The sequence below is a fragment of the Episyrphus balteatus genome, chromosome 2 (assembly GCF_945859705.1).
Source record: "Episyrphus balteatus chromosome 2, idEpiBalt1.1, whole genome shotgun sequence".
NCBI lineage: Eukaryota > Metazoa > Arthropoda > Insecta > Diptera > Syrphidae > Episyrphus > Episyrphus balteatus.
Window position 1 is genome coordinate 47,956,593 of NC_079135.1, and position 9,052 is coordinate 47,965,644.

Here is a 9,052-nt window from a genome sequence, read left to right on the forward strand (position 1 = left end):
TGCTCATTTGCTCGTTACATACAAATTTTTCCTCAGTATATACAGATTTTGTTTTGTACACAAAAGTTTGTATTGAGTACCTAAAAATCTGTACTCATTACACAATGCATTTCTGACTACAAAGTTTTTGCTCTCAGTGGATAGTCGTTTAAAAAACTATGCATTGAGTATTTATCTGTACAATTTGAGTATTGAAAACGATGTTTCTATCTGTTACGTTACCTTTGTATTCAGTATTTGTGATTTATGGAAACAGCACATATATTTTTACTATGAATAAGTTGTTTAAATGTTTGGATATAATCTCTACGAGTAAATTTTACTCTGAAAAATTAGCAAATGTTGTAATCTTTGGTAAATAGATGTTACATAAGAGTTTATGTAGCCTTAAGCTATGATTAATATGAAATCGGTCAACGCGTTGACTCTCTGACGTAAAAATGACGTCACAATTTGTCCCAAGCGTGTCACGTGTCGTGTGATCGTCAACGAAAACTGTTGTCATTGCGTTGACGGGTACGATGACACTCGCGTTGATACACATTTTTGGGTCAACGCATTAAATATATTCGATGACCGTGTAATCTCTCTGTCAATGCCATTGGGACGCGTTGACAGGATTTTAGGACTGGACGTCATCGCAATGACGTCGTATCATCGTTTCAAATTGACATTGGTTTTTGTATAGAAATGTGATGAAAGTTGGATTGGGGACATTTTTTGTAGGGCGATTTTTTTAATGGTGTACCGTTTTGGAGGGAGAGGGGTTCTCAATTTTATCTTTTTGTTTTGTTTTTACAAAAAAAAAAATTTCGGTATGGCCATGGCATCCATGTTGGATGCCAACATTTTTTTTTTTTTTGCAAAAAAAAACAAAAACCATTTGTATATTCTAAGCTACATTTTAAGACCATTAACATTGGGTGCCATATTGATTTTTTTTCGAGTTTTTAAAAATCAAATGTCGAAACTTTTTTAAGTAAACGTCACGTTGACACACCTGCGCGTCAACGTAATTTAGGACAACATTGAGGCAGTATTTATTCATTGATCTTATTTTGTATTAAAAACAAATTAAATCAAAATTCATATATTGTTATTTGATATTTTTTTTTAAATCACTTAAATTTTTTAAATTTAAGTAATTTTTATAAATTGATTTTTGTGTCACTTTAAATTTAAAATAATATTTTTAACTTGCTTTTAACGTGAAGATGAGAAGAATTCTCGAAAACGTTTGTTAAATAAACAACATTTATATATGTATGAATATTGAGTATAAGAAAATATCGATACCTTCCCGTAAGAATGTATTAAGCGACATTTTTTTTCGAAAATGACTTTTTGATGTGGAATTATACTATAAGTTGAGCGCCACGTTTTGGTACCATTTTGGTTGTTCTATCATGTATACAAATGAAACTAGAGAGAAAATAAAATTGTGCAGCCCATAAATTTCCTCACAGAATAATTTTGTTTTTTCCGTTTCCTGAACAATTCTAGAAATGTCGCTTAATACGTCATTCTAACGGAAAGGTATCGATATTCTTTATATTTTATTTATTTAAAGAACTCATTTAAATACAAATTTAAATACTAGCGTCGTTTTTTTAAATTATGTACATACCTATGTAGAAATAGTTTTTCTATTTAGGAACTTGATTCCCGGAAAACCCTTTAATAACGAACACCCTAATATAATATGTATTTGTATATTATCTAGCATTCAAAAAAAAAAAAATATTTATGCACACGTGCATGTATATTTCTTATGCGCTATACAATTCTCATCATATTTAATGACAAACAAAATTAATAATTTCATAACTAAACTTCCTTATTGCTTTTACACACCTGTCATAGAAAATATAATTAAATAAAATAATAAATACATACTGGTAGTATTGTATATACATACATAAATTAACAGACCATATAAAAAGCATGTTTTTGCATGGACGTAAACTCTTTTGAACACTAAAAATAACTTTTTTTAAGGAAAACAATAAAATACGAAAATAAAATCCTTTTTACAAGCCATAACCAATATACACACATAAAAAATACATTTTTTTTATTGAATCTTTTCTTTTTATTTTTTATCTATTCAGTATTATTTTTTTATTACATTGTCTATTAAAATGTAATTCAATTTGTTTTGCTTGGTCAAATCAAAATCTAAAAATTTTATGATACTTTTTGGTATTCTAAAAGTTATCAAATAAAACAGGGTGATTCAACTAGACAAAAAGACGACTAAGTGTGTACGTAGAAAGGTAAAAATGTCCTAATAACGAAATCATATGCGGAAAGAATAAAAAATTAATTAATGTTCTATCGTTTACTCATAGTATTGTGACCCAATCATCAGAATTCGATATAATTATGTCCAAGGGAAAAACGGCTAATGGCTAGGGATGGGCGGATATTTCAGTAACAGGTATTCAGTAACAGGTATTGGAAAGTAGCAATAACATTTTCCTACTCATCAGGCAAAATACCTGTTACTGAAATAACAGTTAATATTATCGTATCTAAAATTACTATAAATTAAATTTTTTTTTTTTTTGCAATCCAAAAAAATTTCGGTAATAAGAGCTTGATAAAATGAAAAATACCTACTAATAATCCAAACAACTTTCTCTTATCCTACAATAAAACTAATTTTATCGGTAATTATCTGTAATGCCTGTTACTCGGATGAAAATAATCTGCTGTATCAAAATTTTAAATGAGCTTATAATACCTGTTACTTACGATAAAAATAATATTTGATACTAGCAGTTCAGGCGAATAATCTGTCAAAAACACAAATGTTCCTATAATACCTATTACTCGGATCAAAATTATCTGCTTAGTCAAAATTATCAAGGATCTTATAATACCTGTTACATGTAACAAGTAACAGGTATTATAAGCTCATTGATAATTTTGACGAAGCAGATTATTTTCATCCGAGTAACAGGTATTATAGGAGCATTTGTTTTTAGCAGATTATTCGCCTGCAAGTATCAATCAATAACTTTCAGAGCTACCAAAATAACAGAAATTTTCTAGTTCAGGCTCAGAAGGACTTTGGAAGCACAGAGCTATTAAGGATAGTGATTAATAAATAGGCAGAAAAACGTGTTTCTTTTCTCTTCCTTTAGTGTAATTTTTTTTCACTAACTGTTATTTCAGTAACATGTATTTATACCTATTTATGTAAAGGTATAAAGGCAATAACAGGTAGTAACAGTTATCGAAAAGTAGCAGCTAAGCCCATCCCTCTAATGGCCACTTTTAGTCAAAATTAAAACCCATGATGAGGTCTTTTAGTGATGGCATCCTTACTATAAGAAGACGAATTTAAGCGTTATTAAAATAAAATGCACGATTGGGTTACACGTATACTTGCTCTTGCAGTTCAAAACGCTTTTATTTTATAATACTTGTACATTTTAAGAGCTGGCTCTATATAAATTTTAAAGAACTTTTGTTGATGTTGGGAAAGAGCCGACAAAGGGTAAAATTTTCTTAAATTAACATTTTTTTTTGTTATTTGACTTTTTTAGAAAAACTAAAAATGCAGTTTTATTGCAATTGCTTTGAATATTACGTCTACAAAGTTTATTCAAAATCGTTAGAGCCGTTTCGAGTTATTTGGTATAATTAATGAATTCCTCCTTTCGTGACCTTTTTCAGTAAAATAAATTTTCTTCAATATATTCTAATTCGTACTAGTCGACGTTTCGGGTATGCTTATACCCTTTTTCAGCAATCGATTAAAAAACATGTCTTAAAAATATTAGAAAAGCAATAAATTATCTATACTTACAACATTCGTGTTAAATATATTAAATATAATATGTTAACCACTAAAATTTCTAAACTTCTTTGAAATTTCCTTGACTTATAGACGTGTCCTATAGAGCAAGTAAAAATAAATAAATGATGTGTCGTTAGTACTAAGTTCTATGGCGATACAAATTTTAAACTGCGTTTACATCAGAATGAGTTGGAATAAACTTGTACTGTTTTTCTTATGGACCCTTTATTTGCACGAATTTTTCGGTCTTTGATATAATTTTTTCTTCGTCTTCTTCGTCTTCTTCTTCTTTTTTTTCTTCTTCTTCTTGTTCTTCTTCTTGTTCTTATCTTCTTCTTTTTCTTCCTTTTCTTTTTTTTTTTTTCTTCAATAAGCTCACCGTTTTGATACCACAAGTAATGAATCCTCTACATTTATAAAAAAGGTAATCCTACTACTACTAGGATAGTAGTCCATTGAAATGTTACATTAACCTTGCATTTTGGGTAGGACAAGATTTTTTTGTTTTGATCTGTAGGAGAGGTTAATGTGAGTATACAATCCAGTTTTCGGGGTTGAAAGCCCCCCCTCATTTGGCCGCCATCTTGGAAAAAAGGGTGTAAACTGTTTTTTATCGATATCTTGCGAACCGTAAGTCAAACAAAAAAATGTCTAAAGCGATTTTGTAGATAATTTATTTTTCTACAATTTTGATTAAGGTACTTTTTTCTGTAAAATTGGAAATAAAAAAGTTATACTTGAAAATAGATGTACATTTTCAAGAAAAAATTCTTTGAAGGGCCATAGCTTTTTTTCTACAACTTTTATTGAAAAAATACTCATGACAGTTTTTAAAGATCATTTAATTTCCAACAATTTGACAGAAAAAAGGTAACAATTTATTTTCGTACTTTTATGTTTATTTTATTTTTTTTTTACTTCAATACAGACGGATTCAAAAGGATATGTAGGATGGGTTGAAACAAGAAAAAAATCAAAGTACGGGGGGTCCATTCCGTACCGTTTAGTCAGGAGGGCAATTTTCTAAAAATGTCTTAAATGTCTTACTTTTGAAAAAAATTACTAAATCAACTGTTACACCCGTTTTAACGTGTTATATTTTTTTGTAAAGCCGAAAACCTTTTCTTTTATATTATTTTTAATTAAAAAATTTAACGACAAAAATATTTTGAACTAATTTTTTTCAAAATTTTATATAATTAAGTACTAATTAAGTTTTCAAAATTCAATGCTGTAATGTGTTTTCAAACAAAAACCGGATGCAAAAAAGTCTTGCCGTTTTCCAGAAATTAAAAATTGTAGAAAAGAATTCAAAGAATTTTTTCTTGAAAATGTACATACATCTATTTTCAAGTATAACTTTCTTATTTGCAATTTTACAGAAAAAAGTACCTTAATCAAAATTGTAGAGAAATAAATTATCTACTAAATCGCTTTAGACATTTTTTTTGTTTGACTTACGGTTCGCAAGATATCGATAAAAAACAGTTTACACCCCTTTTTCCAAGATGGCGGCCAAATGGGGGGGGGCTTTCAACCCCGAAAACTGGATTGTATACTCACATTAACCTCCCCAACAGATCAAAACAAAAAAATCTTGTCCTACCCAAAATGCAAGGTTCGGTCAAATGTTTGTAATATTTCAATGGACTATAGACCCCAGTCGCAAGAAGATTATAGATTCACTCTTCAACAAAGCAATGAGGATTGATCTTTTATTCTGAATCTATTATTCTAAGGATTAGCTTACCAATAAACCTGCTCTTTTCGTGGTCAGAGTTCAAAATGTTAACGACAATCGTCGTTTCCAACACATTTGCCCGTTCGTGCTGGAATCCTCTAGGATCTAGGTTCATAAGAAAACTCAATTTTTACTAAAGACTCTTCTTTTCCCGAAAGCAGTACTTGCCTTCTTGTCCAGTTTCCTCAATGTTTTTGTTGAAAATTAATTTTAAGTATTTACTTCGATGTTTTGATAAATGATTTTTATTGAACAATGAAAATAAATTTTCATAAATTGAAATTTAAAACAAAACAAAAAGTATAAAATTATGATTAAAAAAATCAAAGTAATGCAAAGTAAAAATAACAAAGTAGATTTTAAATGGCTAGTAGGTAAATTATGTATTAAAATTAAAGTGCTTTTTTCGGCACTGTCTGTCTAAAGCGTATAAGGCTCTTCAACCGCCTTGCCTTCTTGTTGCTATGGGCAACAGTTTTATTTATTACAATTTTCTATCTCACAAAGTTATTTCTGATTACTATTTTGAAAGCTTAATGTCTCGACCTTCTCAAAAAGTAAGTTGTTAAGTGATTTCATTTCCACCAAAATAAAATAAATAAAGCCATGTTAACTAGTGCATCCAACACAATTTATTTTAATTACACTCTTTTTGTATTTTTTGAGTTTTTACCAGACAATCAGTTAAAACCTGAATCACCCTGTTCATACATTTAAATTGCTTTTTTAAAAATTCGAAAATCCATTGAATGCATTTTGTTGAATACGAAGACAAAAATTGCTGTTCGTCTACCATTACTTTGGATTTGCTTCAATAGTATATATCCGTCAATTAAAAAAAAGAAACCTACACACCAAGTCCCAGCCACAAAGATAAAGAATAAAAATGTTCACCGTCTACCAATCTAGCTAATCTGGAGGACAATGTGAAAATTAAACCCTAATCCAAACCGTCCACCCATAAAAGATACTTAATTTCAATTCCGTTGAGATTTCTGTGAGTTCTTCTGTTTTTTGTTTTGCTTTGTCTCCCTGCTATCCACAACCTCTGAAAAGGGGACAAGAGTAGGGTTAGGAATTAGTCAGATTATGTGAAAGGTGCATTTTTGTTAAAACAAAACACAAAAAGTATTCCAGAGGAGGAAGGATTTCGAATAGGGCAGTCTTTTGTTTTTATCTTCCATAGATGTGTTGAAGGAAGCACATCTGCTCAATTTCTATCCTTTTTTTTTGGTTCTTTTTAGATATATCGGGCACCTTCATCTTGGTCGTCTTCTTCATCATCATCATCATCATCATTTTTGTCTTAGATGCGGTTTTAGAGCTTTTTTTTTTTCTTCTTTTTGTCTGAGGAATTTTTGGTCTTAGAACATAAAATCAAAAAAAAGTAAAAAAAAAATGTGAATAGCGTCTGGGTGGGAGATATGAATTTGGACGAACTAATCTTAATTGCGATCTGTTTGCTTGATGCACGGTTGAATCTTTTATGAGCGTACATTTTATAACTCGCGTTCCAAAGATTAGGTTCTTTTCTTGCTATACCTACATTTTAGTCTTATAAGCATTCTCATAGATCGAGATCAAATGAAAACAGCGCTCGAAGCATTGAGCCTCATGATTAGAAATTGGTTTTGGCTCAACCATCAGTGTGCTTCTCTGTTTAATTGACCTAAATTGGAAATCGGTGCATTGGCACACACCTCCTCCGTGGAATATAAGTTTGCAAAGCATACATTCAGCTGCTCAGGAGTTATAAAATATTTCTCATACAAAAAAAAGAGAGAACACAAAATGGAATTTGCTCGATCTTGGAATAAACATAAAATTTTAGGATACGTGTTTAGCTTTAGTCATAAAGCCAACCACCCACCCAGAAACAACTTGCTCTCGATTTATCACGATATAATATGAAATGCACCTAACAGTACAGTAGACGTGAAAAGTATCTTATCATCAATGAATGGGGTTTTTATAACAGAAATATTGATTAAAATCTAAACCAGAAGTTTTCGTTCTCGGAAATTATAATTATCATTCATTAAATATGATATAATTATAGTTAGATAGGTATAGCACTCATATAAGCATTGTTTAAACTGTTTTCTCTGATATTGCGCCATTAAGGTTAAGGCTTGAATGTAATTTCTGTGATCATTAGCCTTAAAATCCTGAGCAGAGATGATACTTGGTTTTGTTGCTCATTTTAATAATATAGAACTGTAATTTTTAAGCATTACATTTCCTACTGTACCCTCCTACTAAAGTACTGTTCAACTCCTACTAGTTGAACAGCAAGAGTGGCTTAGCTTAACATAAGAATTCACACTTAGTTTTCGTATAACTCACATCCAGTTGATGTATTGTTTTTTTTTTTATACCCGAGTAAATATAGAAATTGAATTTTTAAAGAAAAAAATAAAAAAATCTTGACCACCGCACCACAGCTGCACCACCGCCGTTTGGCGGAGAATTTCGCCGCACCACCGCCGCACCACCGCCTCACCACCGCCGCACCAAGACTGCACCACGTCCACACCATTTCATTTTGTATGAAAAATTCGCTGCACCATGATACATAATTTTGGATTATTGAAAAAATAAAAAAAAAAAAATACTGACGACGAGGAGATTCGAACTCGAGTATCCAGAGGACTTTCAATTAGAAGTCCAACGCCTTATCCACTCGACCACCAAGTCATGTTTGTACGAACTGGTAATTGTTATGTTGCTTATGTCAAAATAACTTTGAAGACGACTTAAACATTTGTATAATTACGAGAATAGAATTTTTATTCATGGTGCAGACGTGGTGCGGCGATGGTGCACCGAATTTTTCATACTAAATGAAATGGTGTGGCGTTGGTGCAGCGAATTTTGTTCATATTTTTTTCATTTTTTCAAAATGAAATGGTGTGGACGTGGTGCAGGGGTGGTGCGGCGGTTTAGAAATTTTTAAAATGGTCCAGACGTGGTACAGCGGTGGTGTGGTGGTTTAGAAATTTCTGATAATGGTGCGGAAGTGGCGCAGCGGTGGAATTCCATTTTTACTCGGGTAATTTTATTTTGAAAATAATAATATATAAGAATTCATAATTTAATAATACTTTATTTTCAATAATTAATACAAAATAAAATTAGTGACATAAAATATTGAAGCAAATAAAAACGTATTAATTTACAAACACAAAATTAAACAATAAATGTAATTAACCTACACATATTTTAAGATGTTTTTCTATTATTTTCATATAAGCATTTAATAACCATTCAAATTTTCTTGGTTGAAAATCAAGAAACCATTTCTGGTTGTGGTTTTTTTTTCTTGGCAAAACCCTACAAGTGTAGATTTTAAAACAATAAGGAAAACCGGGTTGTTTTCAAGGTTTCCTTCTTCATTAAAAGCCGTAGAGAAATCTTATTGTTTTTGTTCTATTTTATGTGGTCTATTCTTCTCTGTGTATGGTCAACGAATAAGGCTGCAGTGTGTTTGTTCATGTATAAAT

The 9,052-nt window shown here is 30.7% G+C and overlaps 1 long non-coding RNA gene across 1 annotated transcript; it reads right to left on the minus strand.

Annotated features, from left to right (window-relative positions):
• Positions 1-3,271: 3,271 nt before the first annotated feature.
• On the minus strand, positions 3,272-5,887 carry LOC129912356 (uncharacterized). Its single transcript, XR_008771805.1, has 3 exons — positions 5,559-5,887; positions 3,987-4,215; positions 3,272-3,905 (listed from the first exon to the last, which is right to left on the minus strand). It is a non-coding gene; the product is annotated as an uncharacterized LOC129912356 (long non-coding RNA).
• Between the last annotated feature and the right edge of the window lie 3,165 nt (positions 5,888-9,052).